The sequence below is a fragment of the Amia ocellicauda genome, unplaced genomic scaffold (genome assembly GCF_036373705.1).
Source record: "Amia ocellicauda isolate fAmiCal2 unplaced genomic scaffold, fAmiCal2.hap1 HAP1_SCAFFOLD_116, whole genome shotgun sequence".
NCBI lineage: Eukaryota > Metazoa > Chordata > Actinopteri > Amiiformes > Amiidae > Amia > Amia ocellicauda.
This window is the reverse complement of record NW_027102681.1, coordinates 220116-236014: the sequence shown is the minus strand read 5'-3', so window position 1 is coordinate 236014 and position 15899 is coordinate 220116. Positions and strand designations below refer to the sequence as shown.

The window sequence follows — 15899 nt, the reverse complement described above, 5'->3', positions numbered from 1 at the left end:
TGTTCGTTTTGTAAAATATAGTTCCGGTCTGGTGTGGCACCCCAGCTAACGCACAACGTTGCCACAACGTGGCGTGTTAGCAGGGACTATCTGCGGCGCGCTGGTGTGTCCCGGACTTTAGAATAGAGAGACAGTTCAACTGCAAGTATGAGCGGCAGAAACGGATATTGCCTTCCCTTTAAGTAGAGCGTCAGGGACAACCTCCCTGGCTTACGGCCATACTAGCCTGAATACGCCCGATCTTGTCCGATCTCGGAAGCTAAGCAGGCTCGGGCCTGGTCAGTACTTGGATGGGAGACCGTCTGGGAATACCAGGTGCTGTAAGCTTTTGCATCTTTTACACACCAGAGGGCGACAAATCACGAGTTTTAACTTTGGATACACGCAATTTCATCATTATTTCAGATTTGACTTCCCCAAATACACAGGCATACAATAGATCTTGTTCTCCAACGTAAACGGTCCCTAGTAACTAGGGTACATTCGTAAATAAATTGAGCATCATGGCTAGAAGTGACTAAATGTTGCCTAATCTTTCTCATCGAGAAATGACACATTTACAGCAACACAAAAAGGAACTCCACCGGACAAAGTTCAGTGCTCACAAGGAGCCTCATTCAACACACACGGTTCCATTCCCATTCATGCAAAGCACGAAAGTGTAAAACTTGGGAACATACTTGAGAGCAAAGATCACATTCAATCTCATTCAAGGCACGGATGTGAATGCAACGGGATGAAATTACTGAAATGATGCCTGCCCTCGAACTGTGATGATGGACTACCCGACTCGCCAATAATATTGGGTTCTGGTGTATTGAAATACAGGAGCTGCTGGATTTGTGTGTTTTCTTACCCCCTCACCATAGTTTGTCAAATGTTTAAACAACTGAACTTATATTCAAGGTTTGTTTCTCTTCATATGTTTTACTGGTTTACATTTGTCTCAGCAACCTGTTGAATGATTCTTCTGCTTTCAAAACAAAATGACAACAGGATGAATGCACACACTTGAAAATACAATACATGCAATGTTATGCATCATAGTGATGCAACCTCCTTTCAGTTTCATACTGCATGTCAATTGAAATCCTTACTGAAATGCACACCTTCTCAAGATTGCGCTTGACTGGCGTGTCAGGCACTCAATTACAGCTGTTTTATCAAGACAATGTGTTCGTTTTGTAATATATAGTTCCGGTCTGGTGTGGCACCCCAGCTAACGCACAACGTTGCCACAATGTTGCCACAATGTTGCCACAACGTGGCGTGTTAGCAGGGACTGGCTGCGGCGCGCTGGTGTGTCCCGGGCTTTAGAGTAGAGAGACAGTTCAACTGTAAGTATGAACGGCAGAAACGGATATTGCCTTCCCTTTAAGTAGAGCGTCAGGGACAGCCTCCCTGGCTTACGGCCATACTAGCCTGAATACGCCCGATCTCGTCCGATCTCGGAAGCCAAGCAGGCTCGGGCCTGGTCAGTACTTGGATGGGAGACCGCCTGGGAATACCAGGTGCTGTAAGCTTTTGCATCTTTTACACACCAGAGGGCGACAAATCACGAGTTTTAACTTTGGATACACGCAATTTCATAATTATTTCAGATTTGACTTCCCCAAATACACAGGCATACAATAGATCTTGTTCTCCAACGTAAACGGTCCCTAGTAACTAGGGTACATTCGTACATAAATTGAGCATCATGGCTAGAAGTGACTAAATGTTGCCTAATCTTTCTCATCGAGAAATGACACAATTACAGCAACACAAAAAGGAACTCCACCGGACAAAGTTCAGTGCTCACAAGGAGCCTCATTCAACACACACGGTTCCATTCCCATTCATGCAAAGCACGAAAGTGTAAAACTTGGGAACATACTTGAGAGCAAAGATAACATTCAATCTCATTCAAGGCACGGATGTGAATGCAACGGGATGAAATTACTGAAATGATGCCTGCCCTCGAACTGTGATGATGGACTACCCGACTCGCCAATAATATTGGGTTCTGGTGTATTGAAATACAGGAGCTGCTGGATTTGTGTGTTTTCTTACCCCCTCACCATAGTTTGTCAAATGTTTAAACAACTGAACTTATATTCAAGGTTTGTTTCTCTTCATATGTTTTACTGGTTTACATTTGTCTCAGCAACCTGTTGAATGATTCTTCTGCTTTCAAAGCAAAATGACAACAGGATGAATGCACACACTTGAAAATACAATACATGCAATGTTATGCATCATAGTGATGCAACCTCCATTCAGTTTCATACTGCATGTCATTTGAAATCCTTACTGAAATGCACACCTTCTCAAGATTGCGCTTGACTGGCGTGTCAGGCACTCAATTACTGCTGTTTTATCAAGAGAATGTGTTCGTTTTGTAATATATAGTTCCGGTCTGGTGTGGCACCCCAGCTAACGCACAACGTTGCCACAATGTTGCCACAACGTGGCGTGTTAGCAGGGACTGTCTGCGGCGCGCTGGTGTGTCCCGGGCTTTAGAGTAGAGAGACAGTTCAACTGTAAGTATGAACGGCAGAAACGGATATTGCCTTCCCTTTAAGTAGAGCGTCAGGGACAGCCTTCCTGGCTTACGGCAATACTAGCCTGAATACGCCCGATCTCGTCCGATCTTGGAAGCTAAGCAGGCTCGTTCCTGGTCAGTACTTGGATGGGAGACCGCCTGGGAATACCAGGTGCTGTAATCTTTTGCATCTTTTACACACCAGAGGGCGACAAATCACGAGTTTTAACTTTGGATACACGCAATTTCATCATTATTTCAGATTTGACTTCCCCAAATACACAGTCATACAATAGATCTTGTTCTCCAACGTAAACGGTCCCTAGTAACTAGGGTACATTCGTAAATAAATTGAGCATCATGGCTAGAAGTGACTAAATGTTGCCTAATCTTTCTCATCGAGAAATGACACAATTACAGCAACACAAAAAGGAACTCCACTGGACAATGTTCAGTGCTCACAAGGAGCCTCATTCAACACACACGGTTCCATTCCCATTCATGCAAAGCACGAAAGTGTAAAACTTGGGAACATACTTGAGAGCAAAGATCACATTCAATCTCATTCAAGGCACGGATGTGAATGCAACGGGATGAAATTACTGAAATGATGCCTGCCCTCGAACTGTGATGATGGACTACCCGACTCGCCAATAATATTGGGTTCTGGTGTATTGAAATACAGGAGCTGCTGGATTTGTGTGTTTTCTTACCCCCTCACCATAGTTTGTCAAATGTTTAAACAACTGAACTTATATTCAAGGTTTGTTTCTCTTCATATGTTTTACTGGTTTACATTTGTCTCAGCAACCTGTTGAATGATTCTTCTGCTTTCAAAACAAAATGACAACAGGATGAATGCACACACTTGAAAATACAATACATGCAATGTTATGCATCATAGTGATGCAACCTCCTTTCAGTTTCATACTGCATGTCAATTGAAATCCTTACTGAAATGCACACCTTCTCAAAATTGCGCTTGACTGGCGTGTCAGGCACTCAATTACAGCTGTTTTATCAAGACAATGTGTTCGTTTTGTAATACATAGTTCCGGTCTGGTGTGGCACCCCAGCTAACGCACAACGTTGCCACAATGTTGCCACAACGTGACGTGTTAGCAGGGACTGTCTGCGGCGCGCTGGTGTGTCCCGGGCTTTAGAGTAGAGAGACAGTTCAACTGTAAGTATGAACGGCAGAAACGGATATTGCCTTCCCTTTAAGTAGAGCGTCAGGGACAGCCTCCCTGGCTTACGGCCATACTAGCCTGAATACGCCCGATCTCGTCCGATCTCGGAAGCCAAGCAGGCTCGGGCCTGGTCAGTACTTGGATGGGAGACCGCCTGGGAATACCAGGTGCTGTAAGCTTTTGCATCTTTTACACACCAGAGGGCGACAAATCACGAGTTTTAACTTTGGATACACGCAATTTCATCATTATTTCAGATTTGACTTCCCCAAATACACAGGCATACAATAGATCTTGTTCTCCAACGTAAACGGTCCCTAGTAACTAGGGTACATTCGTAAATAAATTGAGCATCATGGCTAGAAGTGACTAAATGTTGCCTAATCTTTCTCATCGAGAAATGACACAATTACAGCAACACAAAAAGGAACTCCACCGGACAAAGTTCAGTGCTCACAAGGAGCCTCATTCAACACACACGGTTCCATTCCCATTCATGCAAAGCACGAAAGTGTAAAACTTGGGAACATACTTGAGAGCAAAGATCACATTCAATCTCATTCAAGGCACGGATGTGAATGCAACGGGATGAAATTACTGAAATGATGCCTGCCCTCGAACTGTGATGATGGACTACCCGACTCGCCAATAATATTGGGTTCTGGTGTATTGAAATACAGGAGCTGCTGAATTTGTGTGTTTTCTTACCCCCTCACCATAGTTTGTCAAATGTTTAAACAACTGAACTTATATTCAAGGTTTGTTTCTCTTCATATGTTTTACTGGTTTACATTTGTCTCAGCAACCTGTTGAATGATTCTTCTGCTTTCAAAACAAAATGACAACAGGATGAATGCACACACTTGAAAATACAATACATGCAATGTTATGCATCATAGTGATGCAACCTCCTTTCAGTTTCATACTGCATGTCAATTGAAATCCTTTCTGAAATGCACACCTTCTCAAGATTGCGCTTGACTGGCGTGTCAGGCACTCAATTACAGCTGTTTTATCAAGACAATGTGTTCGTTTTGTAAAATATAGTTCCGGTCTGGTGTGGCACCCCAGCTAACGCACAACGTTGCCACAACGTTGCCACAACGTGGCGTGTTAGCAGGGACTGTCTGCGGCGCGCTGGTGTGTCCCGGGCTTTAGAGTAGAGAGACAGTTCAACTGTAAGTATGAACGGCAGAAACGGATATTGCCTTCCCTTTAAGTAGAGCGTCAGGGACAGCCTCCCTGGCTTACGGCCATACTAGCCTGAATACGCCCGATCTCGACCGATCTCGGAAGCCAGGCAGGCTCGGGCCTGGTCAGTACTTGGATGGGAGACCACCTGGGAATACCAGGTGCTTTAAGCTTTTGCACCTTTTACACACCAGAGGGCGACAAATCACGAGTCTTAACTTTGGATACACACAATTTCATCATTATTTCAGATTTTACTTCCCCAAATACACAGGCATACAATAGATCTTGTTCTCCAACGTAAACGGTCCCTAGTAACTAGGGTACATTCGTAAATTAATTGAGCATCATGGCTAGAAGTGACTCAATGTTGCCTAATCTTTCTCATCAAGAAATGACACAATTACAGCAACACAAAAAGGAACTCCACCGCACAAAGTTCAGTGCTCACAAGGAGACTCATTCAACACACACGGTTCCATTCCCATTCATGCAAAGCACGAAAGTGTAAAACTTGGGAACATACTTGAGAGCAAAGATCACATTCAATCTCATTCAAGGCACGGATGTGAATGCAACGGGATGAAATTACTGAAATGATGCCTGCCCTCGAACTGTGATGATGGACTACCCGACTCGCCAATAATATTGGGTTCTGGTGTATTGAAATACAGGAGCTGCTGGATTTGTGTGTTTTCTTACTCCCTCACCATAGTTTGTCAAATGTTTAAACAACTGAACTTATATTCAAGGTTTGTTTCTCTTCATATATTTTACTGGTTTACATTTGTCTCAGCAACCTGTTGAATGATTCTTCTGCTTTCAAAACAAAATGACAACAGGATGAATGCACACACTTGAAAATACAATACATGCAATGTTATGCATCATAGTGATGCAACCTCCTTTCAGTTTCATACTGCATGTCAATTGAAATCCTTACTGAAATGCACACCTTCTCAAGATTGCGCTTGACTGGCGTGTCAGGCACTCAATTACAGCTGTTTTATCAAGACAATGTGTTCGTTTTGTAAAATATAGTTCCGGTCTGCAGTGGCACCCCAGCTAACGCACAACGTTGCCACAACGTGGCGTGTTGGCAGGGACTGTCTGCGGCGCGCTGGTGTGGCCCGGGCTTTAGAGTAGAGAGACAGTTCAACTGTAAGTATGAACGGCAGAAACGGATATTGCCTTCCCTTTAAGTAGAGCGTCAGGGACAGCCTCCCTGGCTTACGGCCATACTAGCCTGAATACGCCCGATCTCGTCCGATCTTGGAAGCCAAGCAGGCTCAGGCCTGGTCGGTACTTGGATGGTTGACCGCCTGAGAATACCAGGTGCTGTAAGCTTTTGCACCTTTTACACACCAGAGGGCGACAAATCACGAGTTTTAACTTTGGATACACGCAATTTCATCATTATTTCAGATTTTACTTCCCCAAATACACAGGCATACAATAGATCTTCTTCTCCAACGTAAACGGTCCCTAGTAACTAGGGTACATTCGTCAATAAATTGAGCATCATGGCTAGAAGTGACTAAATGTTGCCTAATCTTTCTCATCAAGAAATGACACAATTACAGCAACACAAAAAGGAACTCCACCGGACAAAGTTCAGTGCTCACAAGGAGCATCATTCAACACACACGGTTCCATTCCCATTCATGCAAAGCACGAAAGTGTAAAACTTGGGAACATACTTGAGAGCAAAGATCACATTCAATCTCATTCAAGGCACGGATGTGAATGCAACGGGATGAAATTACTGAAATGATGCCTGCCCTCGAACTGTGATGATGGACTACCCGACTCGCCAATAATATTGGGTTCTGGTGTATTGAAATACAGGAGCTGCTGGATTTGTGTGTTTTCTTACCCCCTCACCATAGTTTGTCAAATGTTTAAACAACTGAACTTATATTCAAGGTTTGTTTCTCTTCATATGTTTTACTGGTTTACATTTGTCTCAGCAACCTGTTGAATGATTCTTCTGCTTTCAAAACAAAATGACAACAGGATGAATGCACACACTTGAAAATACAATACATGCAATGTTATGCATCATAGTGATGCAACCTCCCTTCAGTTTCATACTGCATGTCAATTGAAATCCTTACTGAAATGCACACCTTCTCAAGATTGCGCTTGACTGGCGTGTCAGGCACTCAATTACAGCTGTTTTATCAAGACAATGTGTTCGTTTTGTAAAATATAGTTCCGGTCTGGTGTGGCACCCCAGCTAACGCACAACGTTGCCACAACGTGGCGTGTTAGCAGGGACTGTCTGCGGCGCGCTGGTGTGTCCTGGGCTTTAGAGTAGAGAGACAGTTCAACTGTAAGTATGAACGGCAGAAACGGATATTGCCTTCCCTTTAAGTAGAGCGTCGTGGACAGCCTACCTGGCTTACGGCCATACTAGCCTGAATACGCCCTATCTCGTCCGATCTCGGAAGCCAAGCAGGCTCGGGCCTGGTCAGTACTTGGATGGGAGACCGCCTGGGAATACCAGGTGCTGTAAGCTTTTGCACCTTTTACACACCAGAGGGCGACAAATCACGAGTTTTAACTTTGGATACACACAATTTCATCGTTATTTCAGATTTTACTTCCCCAAATACACAGGCATACAATAGATCTTGTTCTCCAACGTAAACGGTCCCTAGTAACTAGGGTACATTCGTAACTAAATTGAGCATCATGGCTAGAAGTGACTAAATGTTGCCTAATCTTTCTCATCAAGAAATGACACAATTACAGCAACACAAAAAGGAACTCCACCGGACAAAGTTCAGTGCTCACAAGGAGCCTCATTCAACACACACGGTTCCATTCCCATTCATGCAAAGCACGAAAGTGTAAAACTTGGGAACATACTTGAGAGCAAAGATCACATTCAATCTCATTCAAGGCACGGATGTGAATGCAACGGGATGAAATTACTGAAATGATGCCTGCCCTCGAACTGTGATGATGGACTACCCGACTCGCCAATAATATTGGCTTCTGGTGTATTGAAATACAGGAGCTGCTGGATTTGTGTCATTTCTTACCCCCTCACCATAGTTTGTCAAATGTTTAAACAACTGAACTTATATTCAAGGTTTGTTTCTCTTCATATGTTTTACTGGTTTACATTTGTCTCAGCAACCTGTTGAATGATTCTTCTGCTTTCAAAACAAAATGACAACAGGATGAATGCACACACTTGAAAATACAATACATGCAATGTTATGCATCATAGTGATGCAACCTCCTTTCATTTTCATACTGCATGTCAATTGAAATCCTTACTGAAATGCACACCTTCTCAAGATTGCGCTTGACTGGCGTGTCAGGCACTCAATTACAGCTGTTTTATCAAGACAATGTGTTTTTTTTTGTAAAATATAGTTCCGGTCTGGTGTGGCACCCCAGCTAACGCACAACGTTGCCACAACGTGGCGTGTTAGCAGGGACTGTCTGCGGCGCGCTGGTGTGTCCCCGGCATGAGTGTAGAGAGACAGTTCAACTGTAAGTATGAGCGGCAGAAACGGATATTGCCTTCCCTTTAAGTAGAGCGTCAGGGACAGCCTCCCTGGCTTACTGCCATACTAGCCTGAATACGCCCGATCTCGTCCGATCTCGGAAGCTAAGCAGGCTCGGGCCTGGTCAGTACTTGGATGGGAGACCGCCTGGGAATACCAGGTGCTGTAAGCTTTTGCATCTTTTACACACCAGAGGGCGACAAATCACGAGTTTTAACTTTGGATACACGCAATTTCATCATTATTTCAGATTTGACTTCCCCAAATACACAGGCATACAATAGATCTTGTTCTCCAACGTAAACGGTCCCTAGTAACTAGGGTACATTCGTAAATAAATTGAGCATCATGGCTAGAAGTGACTAAATGTTGCCTAATCTTTCTCATCGAGAAATGACACAATTACAGCAACACAAAAAGGAACTCCACCGGACAAAGTTCAGTGCTCACAAGGAGCCTCATTCAAAACACACGGTTCCATTCCCATTCATGCAAAGCACGAAAGTGTAAAACTTGGGAACATACTTGAGAGCAAAGATCACATTCAATCTCATTCAAGGCACGGATGTGAATGCAACGGGATGAAATTACTGAAATGATGCCTGCCCTCGAACTGTGATGATGGACTACCCGACTCGCCAATAATATTGGGTTCTGGTGTATTGAAATACAGGAGCTGCTGGATTTGTGTGTTTTCTTACCCCCTCACCATAGTTTGTCAAATGTTTAAACAACTGAACTTATATTCAAGGTTTGTTTCTCTTCATATGTTTTACTGGTTTACATTTGTCTCAGCAACCTGTTGAATGATTCTTCTGCTTTCAAAACAAAATGACAACAGGATGAATGCACACACTTGAAAATACAATACATGCAATGTTATGCATCATAGTGATGCAACCTCCTTTCAGTTTCATACTGCATGTCAATTGAAATCCTTACTGAAATGCACACCTTCTCAAGATTGCGCTTGACTGGCGTGTCAGGCACTCAATTACAGCTGTTTTATCAAGACAATGTGTTCGTTTTGTAATATATAGTTCCGGTCTGGTGTGGCACCCCAGCTAACGCACAACGTTGCCACAACGCTGCCACAACGTGGCGTGTTAGCAGGGACTGTCTGCGGCGCGCTGGTGTGTCCAGGGCTTTAGAGTAGAGAGACAGTTCAACTGTAAGTATGAACGGCAGAAACGGATATTGCCTTCCCTTTAAGTAGAGCGTCAGGGACAGTCTCCCTGGCTTACGGCCATACTAGCCTGAATACGCCCGATCTCGTCTGATCTCGGAAGCTAAGCAGGCTCGGGCCTGGTCAGTACTTGGATGGGAGACCGCCTGGGAATACCAGGTGCTGTAAGATTTTGCATCTTTTACACACCAGAGGGCGACAAATCACGAGTTTTAACTTTGGATACACGCAATTTCATCATTATTTCAGATTTGACTTCCCCAAATACTCAGGCATACAATAGATCTTGTTCTCCAATGTAAACGGTCCCTAGTAACTAGGGTACATTCGTAAATAAATTGAGCATCATGGCTAGAAGTGACTAAATGTTGCCTAATCTTTCTCATCGAGAAATGACACAATTACAGCAACACAAAAAGGAACTCCACCGGACAAAATTCAGTGCTCACAAGGAGCCTCATTCAACACACACGGTTCCATTCCCATTCATGCAAAGCACGAAAGTGTAAAACTTGGGAACATACTTGAGAGCAAAGATCACATTCAATCTCATTCAAGGCACGGATGTGAATGCAACGGGATGAAATTACTGAAATGATGCCTGCCCTCGAACTGTGATGATGGACTACCCGACTCGCCAATAATATTGGGTTCTGGTGTATTGAAATACAGGAGCTGCTGGATTTGTGTGTTTTCTTACCCCCTCACCATAGTTTGTCAAATGTTTAAACAACTGAACTTATATTCGAGGTTTGTTTCTCTTCATATGTTTTACTGGTTTACATTTGTCTCAGCAACCTGTTGAATGATTCTTCTGCTTTCAAAACAAAATGACAACAGGATGAATGCACACACTTGTAAATACAATACATGCAATGTTATGCATCATAGTGATGCAACCTCCTTTCAGTTTCATACTGCATGTCAATTGAAATCCTTACTGAAATGCACACCTTCTCAAGATTGCGCTTGACTGGCGTGTCAGGCACTCAATTACAGCTGTTTTATCAAGACAATGTGTTCGTTTTGTAATATATAGTTCCGGTCTGGTGTGGCACCCCAGCTAACGCACAACGTTGCCACAATGTTGCCACAACGTGGCGTGTTAGCAGGGACTGTCTGCGGCGCGCTGGTGTGTCCCGGGCTTTAGAGTAGAGAGACAGTTCAACTGTAAGTATGAACGGCAGAAACGGATATTGCCTTCCCTTTAAGTAGAGCGTCAGGGACAGCATTCCTGGCTTACGGCCATACTAGCCTGAATACGCCCGATCTCGGAAGCTAAGCAGGCTCGGGCCTGGTCAGTACTTGGATGGGAGACCGCCTGGGAATACCAGGTGCTGTAAGCTTTTGCATCTTTTACACACCAGAGGGCGACAAATCACGAGTTTTAACTTTGGATACACGCAATTTCATCATTATTTCAGATTTGACTTCCCCAAATACACAGGCATACAATAGATCTTGTTCTCCAACGTAAACGGTCCCTAGTAACTAGGGTACATTCGTAAATAAATTGAGCATCATGGCTAGAAGTGACTAAATGTTGCCTAATCTTTCTCATCGAGAAATGACACAATTACAGCAACACAAAAAGGAACTCCACCGGACAAAGTTCAGTGCTCACAAGGAGCCTCATTCAACACACACGGTTCCATTCCCATTCATGCAAAGCACGAAAGTGTAAAACTTGGGAACATACTTGAGAGCAAAGATCACATTCAATCTCATTCAAGGCACGGATGTGAATGCAACGGGATGAAATTACTGAAATGATGCCTGCCCTCGAACTGTGATGTTGGACTACCCGACTCGCCAATAATATTGGGTTCTGGTGTATTGAAATACAGGAGCAGCTGGATTTGTGTGTTTTCTTACCCCCTCACCATAGTTTGTCAAATGTTTAAACAACTGAACTTATATTCAAGGTTTGTTTCTCTTCATATGTTTTACTGGTTTACATTTGTCTCAGCAACCTGTTGAATGATTCTTCTGCTTTCAAAACAAAATGACAACAGGATGAATGCACACACTTGAAAATACAATACATGCAATGTTATGCATCATAGTGATGCAACCTCCTTTCAGTTTCATACTGCATGTCAATTGAAATCCTTACTGAAATGCACACCTTCTCAAGATTGCGCTTGACTGGCGTGTCAGGCACTCAATTACAGCTGTATTATCAAGACAATGTGTTCGTTTTGTAATATATAGTTCCGGTCTGGTGTGGCACCCCAGCTAACGCACAACGTTGCCACAACGTTTCGTGTTAGCAGGGACTGTCTGCGGCGCGCTGGTGTGTCACGGACTTTAGAGTAGAGAGACAGTTCAACTGCAAGTATGAGCGGCAGAAACGGATATTGCCTTCCCTTTAAGTAGAGCGTCAGGGACAGCCTCCCTGGCTTACGGCCATGCTAGCCTGAATACGCCCGATCTCGTCCGATCTCGGAAGCTAAGCAGGCTTGGGCCTCGTCAGTACTTGGATGGGAGACCGCCTGGGAATACCAGTTGCTGTAAGCTTTTGCACCTTTTACAAACCAGAGGGCGACAAATCACGAGTTTTAACTTTGGATACACGCAATTTCATCATTATTTCAGATTTTACATCCCCAAGTACACAGGCATACAATAGATCTTGTTCTCCAACGTAAACGGTCCCTAGTAACTAGGGTACATTCGTCAATAAATTGAGCATCATGGCTAGAAGTGACTAAATGTTGCCTAATCTTTCTCATCAAGAAATGACACAATTACAGCAACAAAAAAGGAACTCCACCGGACAAAGTTCAGTGCTCACAAGGAGCATCATTCAACACACACGGTTCCATTCCCATTCATGCAAAGCACGAAAGTGTAAAACTTGGGAACGTACTTGAGAGTAATGATAACATTCAATCTCATTCAAGGCACGGATGTGAATGCAACGGGATGAAATTACTGAAATGATGCCTGCCCTCGAACTGTGATGATGGACTACCCGACTCGCCAATAATATTGGGTTCTGGTGTATTGAAATACAGGAGCTGCTGGATTTGTGTGTTTTCTTACCCCCTCACCATAGTTTGTCAAATGTTTAAACAACTGAACTTATATTCAAGGTTTGTTTCTCTTCATATGTTTTACTGGTTTACATTTGTCTCAGCAACCTGTTGAATGATTCTTCTGCTTTCAAAACAAAATGACAACAGGATGAATGCACACACTTGAAAATACAATACATGCAATGTTATGCATCATAGTGATGCAACCTCCTTTCAGTTTCATACTGCATGTCAATTGAAATCCTTACTGAAATGCACACCTTCTCAAGATTGCGCTTGACTGGCGTGTCAGGCACTCAATTACAGCTGTATTATCAAGACAATGTGTTCGTTTTGTAATATATAGTTCCGGTCTGGTGTGGCACCCCAGCTAACGCACAACGTTGCCACAACGTTTCGTGTTAGCAGGGACTGTCTGCGGCGCGCTGGTGTGTCCCGGACTTTAGAGTAGAGAGACAGTTCAACTGCAAGTATGAGCGGCAGAAACGGATATTGCCTTCCCTTTAAGTAGAGCGTCAGGGACAGCCTCCCTGGCTTACGGCCATACTAGCCTGAATACGCCTGATCTCGTCCGATCTCGGAAGCTAAGCAGGCTCGGGCCTGGTCAGTACTTGGATGTGAGACCGCCTGGGAATACCAGGTGCTGTAAGCTTTTGCATCTTTTACACACCAGAGGGCGACAAATCACGAGTTTTAACTTTGGATACACGCAATTTCATCATTATTTCAGATTTGACTTCCCCAAATACACAGGCATACAATAGATCTTGTTCTCCAACGTAAACGGTCCCTAGTAACTAGGGTACATTCGTAAATAAATTGAGCATCATGGCTAGAAGTGACTAAATGTTGCCTAATCTTTCTCATCGAGAAATGACACAATTACAGCAACAAAAAAGGAACTCCACCGGACAAAGTTCAGTGCTCACAAGGAGCATCATTCAACACACACGGTTCCATTCCCATTCATGCAAAGCACGAAAGTGTAAAACTTGGGAACGTACTTGAGAGTAATGATAACATTCAATCTCATTCAAGGCACGGATGTGAATGCAACGGGATGAAATTACTGAAATGATGCCTGCCCTCGAACTGTGATGATGGACTACCCGACTCGCCAATAATATTGGGTTCTGGTGTATTGAAATACAGGAGCTGCTGGATTTGTGTGTTTTCTTACCCCCTCACCATAGTTTGTCAAATGTTTAAACAACTGAACTTATATTCAAGGTTTGTTTCTCTTCATATGTTTTACTGGTTTACATTTGTCTCAGCAACCTGTTGAATGATTCTTCTGCTTTCAAAACAAAATGACAACAGGATGAATGCACACACTTGAAAATACAATACATGCAATGTTATGCATCATAGTGATGCAACCTCCTTTCAGTTTCATACTGCATGTCAATTGAAATCCTTACTGAAATGCACACCTTCTCAAGATTGCGCTTGACTGGCGTGTCAGGCACTCAATTACAGCTGTTTTATCAAGCCAATGTGTTCGTTTTGTAAAATATAGTTCCGGTCTGGTGTGGCACCCCAGCTAACGCACAACGTTGCCACAACGTTGCCACAACGTGGCGTGTTAGCAGGGACTGTCTGCGGCGCGCTGGTGTGTCCCGGGCTTTAGAGTAGAGAGACAGTTCAACTGTAAGTATGAACGGCAGAAACGGATATTGCCTTCCCTTTAAGTAGAGCATCAGGGACAGCCTCCCTGGCTTACGGCCATACTAGCCTGAATACGCCCGATCTCGTCCGATCTCGGAAGCCAAGCAGGCTCGGGCCTGGTCGGTACTTGGATGGGAGACCGCCTGGGAATACCAGGTGCTGTAAGCTTTTGCACCTTTTACACACCAGAGGGCGACAAATCACGAGTTTTAACTTTTGATACACACAATTTCATCATTATTTCAGATTTGACTTCCCCAAATACACAGGCATACAATAGATCTTGTTCTCCAACGTAAACGGTCCCTAGTAACTAGGGTACATTCGTAAATAAATTGAGCATCATGGCTAGAAGTGACTAAATGTTGCCTAATCTTTCTCATCAAGAAATGACACAATTACAGCAACACAAAAAGGAACTCCACCGGACAAAGTTCAGTGCTCACAAGGAGCCTCATTCAACACACACGGTTCCATTCCCATTCATGCAAAGCACTAAAGTGTAAAACTTGGGAACATACTTGAGAGCAAAGATCACATTCAATCTCATTCAAGGCACGGATGTGAATGCAACGGGATGAAATTACTGAAATGATGCCTGCCCTCGAACTGTGATGATGGACTACCCGACTCACCAATAATATTGGCTTCTGGTGTATTGAAGTACAGGAGCTGCTGGATTTGTGTGTTTTCTTACCCCCTCACCATAGTTTGTCAAATGTTTAAACAACTGAACTTATATTCAAGGTTTGTTTCTCTTCATATGTTTTACTGGTTTACATTTGTCTCAGCAACCTGTTGAATGATTCTTCTGCTTTCAAAACAAAATGACAACAGGATGAATGCACACACTTGAAAATACAATACATGCAATGTTATGCATCATAGTGATGCAACCTCCTTTCAGTTTCATACTGCATGTCAATTGAAATCCTTACTGAAATGTACACCTTCTCAAGATTGCGCTTGACTGGCGTGTCAGGCACTCAATTACAGCTGTTTTATCAAGACAATGTGTTCGTTTTGTAAAATATAGTTCCGGTCTGGTGTGGCACCCCAGCTAACGCACAACGTTGCCACAACGTTGCCACAACGTGGCGTGTTAGCAGGGACTGTCTGCGGCGCGCTGGTGTGTCCCGGGCTTTAGAGTAGAGAGACAGTTCAACTGTAAGTATGATCGGCAGAAACGGATATTGCCTTCCCTTTAAGTAGAGCGTCAGGGACAGCCTCCCTGGCTTACGGCCATACTAGCCTGAATACGCCCGATCTCGACCGATCTCGGAAGCCAGGCAGGCTCGGGCCTGGTCAGTACTTGGATGGGAGACCGCCTGGGAATACCAGGTGCTGTAAGCTTTTGCACCTTTTACACACCAGAGGGCGACAAATCACGAGTTTTAACTTTGGATACACACAATTTCATCATTATTTCAGATTTTACTTCCCCAAATACACAGGCATACAATAGATCTTGTTCTCCAACGTAAACGGTCCCTAGTAACTAGGGTACATTCGTAAATTAATTGAGCATCATGGCTAGAAGTGACTCAATGTTGCCTAATCTTTCTCATCAAGAAA

The 15899-nt window shown here is 43.7% G+C and overlaps 12 non-coding genes and 2 pseudogenes across 12 annotated transcripts; all 14 read left to right on the top strand.

Annotated features, from left to right (window-relative positions):
- The first annotated feature begins 208 nt into the window (after positions 1–208).
- Positions 209–327, top strand: LOC136721458 (5S ribosomal RNA). Its single transcript, XR_010806006.1, has one exon. It is a non-coding gene; the product is annotated as a 5S ribosomal RNA (ribosomal RNA).
- A 1077-nt stretch (positions 328–1404) lies between these two features.
- On the top strand, positions 1405–1523 carry LOC136721406 (5S ribosomal RNA). Its single transcript, XR_010805960.1, has one exon. It is a non-coding gene; the product is annotated as a 5S ribosomal RNA (ribosomal RNA).
- Positions 1524–2589: 1066 nt separating this feature from the next.
- Positions 2590–2708, top strand: LOC136721536 (uncharacterized; annotated as a pseudogene).
- A 1066-nt stretch (positions 2709–3774) lies between these two features.
- Positions 3775–3893, top strand: LOC136721404 (5S ribosomal RNA). The gene has a single exon (XR_010805958.1). It is a non-coding gene; the product is annotated as a 5S ribosomal RNA (ribosomal RNA).
- A 1066-nt stretch (positions 3894–4959) lies between these two features.
- On the top strand, positions 4960–5078 carry LOC136721526 (5S ribosomal RNA). Its single transcript, XR_010806068.1, has one exon. It is a non-coding gene; the product is annotated as a 5S ribosomal RNA (ribosomal RNA).
- Positions 5079–6133: 1055 nt separating this feature from the next.
- Positions 6134–6252, top strand: LOC136721513 (5S ribosomal RNA). Its single transcript, XR_010806056.1, has one exon. It is a non-coding gene; the product is annotated as a 5S ribosomal RNA (ribosomal RNA).
- Positions 6253–7307: 1055 nt separating this feature from the next.
- Positions 7308–7426, top strand: LOC136721499 (5S ribosomal RNA). Its single transcript, XR_010806044.1, has one exon. It is a non-coding gene; the product is annotated as a 5S ribosomal RNA (ribosomal RNA).
- A 1056-nt stretch (positions 7427–8482) lies between these two features.
- Positions 8483–8601, top strand: LOC136721425 (5S ribosomal RNA). The gene has a single exon (XR_010805976.1). It is a non-coding gene; the product is annotated as a 5S ribosomal RNA (ribosomal RNA).
- Positions 8602–9667: 1066 nt separating this feature from the next.
- Positions 9668–9786, top strand: LOC136721436 (5S ribosomal RNA). The gene has a single exon (XR_010805986.1). It is a non-coding gene; the product is annotated as a 5S ribosomal RNA (ribosomal RNA).
- A 1066-nt stretch (positions 9787–10852) lies between these two features.
- Positions 10853–10961, top strand: LOC136721532 (uncharacterized; annotated as a pseudogene).
- Positions 10962–12016: 1055 nt separating this feature from the next.
- Positions 12017–12135, top strand: LOC136721524 (5S ribosomal RNA). The gene has a single exon (XR_010806066.1). It is a non-coding gene; the product is annotated as a 5S ribosomal RNA (ribosomal RNA).
- Positions 12136–13189: 1054 nt separating this feature from the next.
- LOC136721495 (5S ribosomal RNA) lies at positions 13190–13308 on the top strand. The gene has a single exon (XR_010806040.1). It is a non-coding gene; the product is annotated as a 5S ribosomal RNA (ribosomal RNA).
- Positions 13309–14373: 1065 nt separating this feature from the next.
- Positions 14374–14492, top strand: LOC136721460 (5S ribosomal RNA). The gene has a single exon (XR_010806008.1). It is a non-coding gene; the product is annotated as a 5S ribosomal RNA (ribosomal RNA).
- A 1066-nt stretch (positions 14493–15558) lies between these two features.
- LOC136721518 (5S ribosomal RNA) lies at positions 15559–15677 on the top strand. The gene has a single exon (XR_010806061.1). It is a non-coding gene; the product is annotated as a 5S ribosomal RNA (ribosomal RNA).
- The last annotated feature ends 222 nt before the right edge of the window (positions 15678–15899 follow it).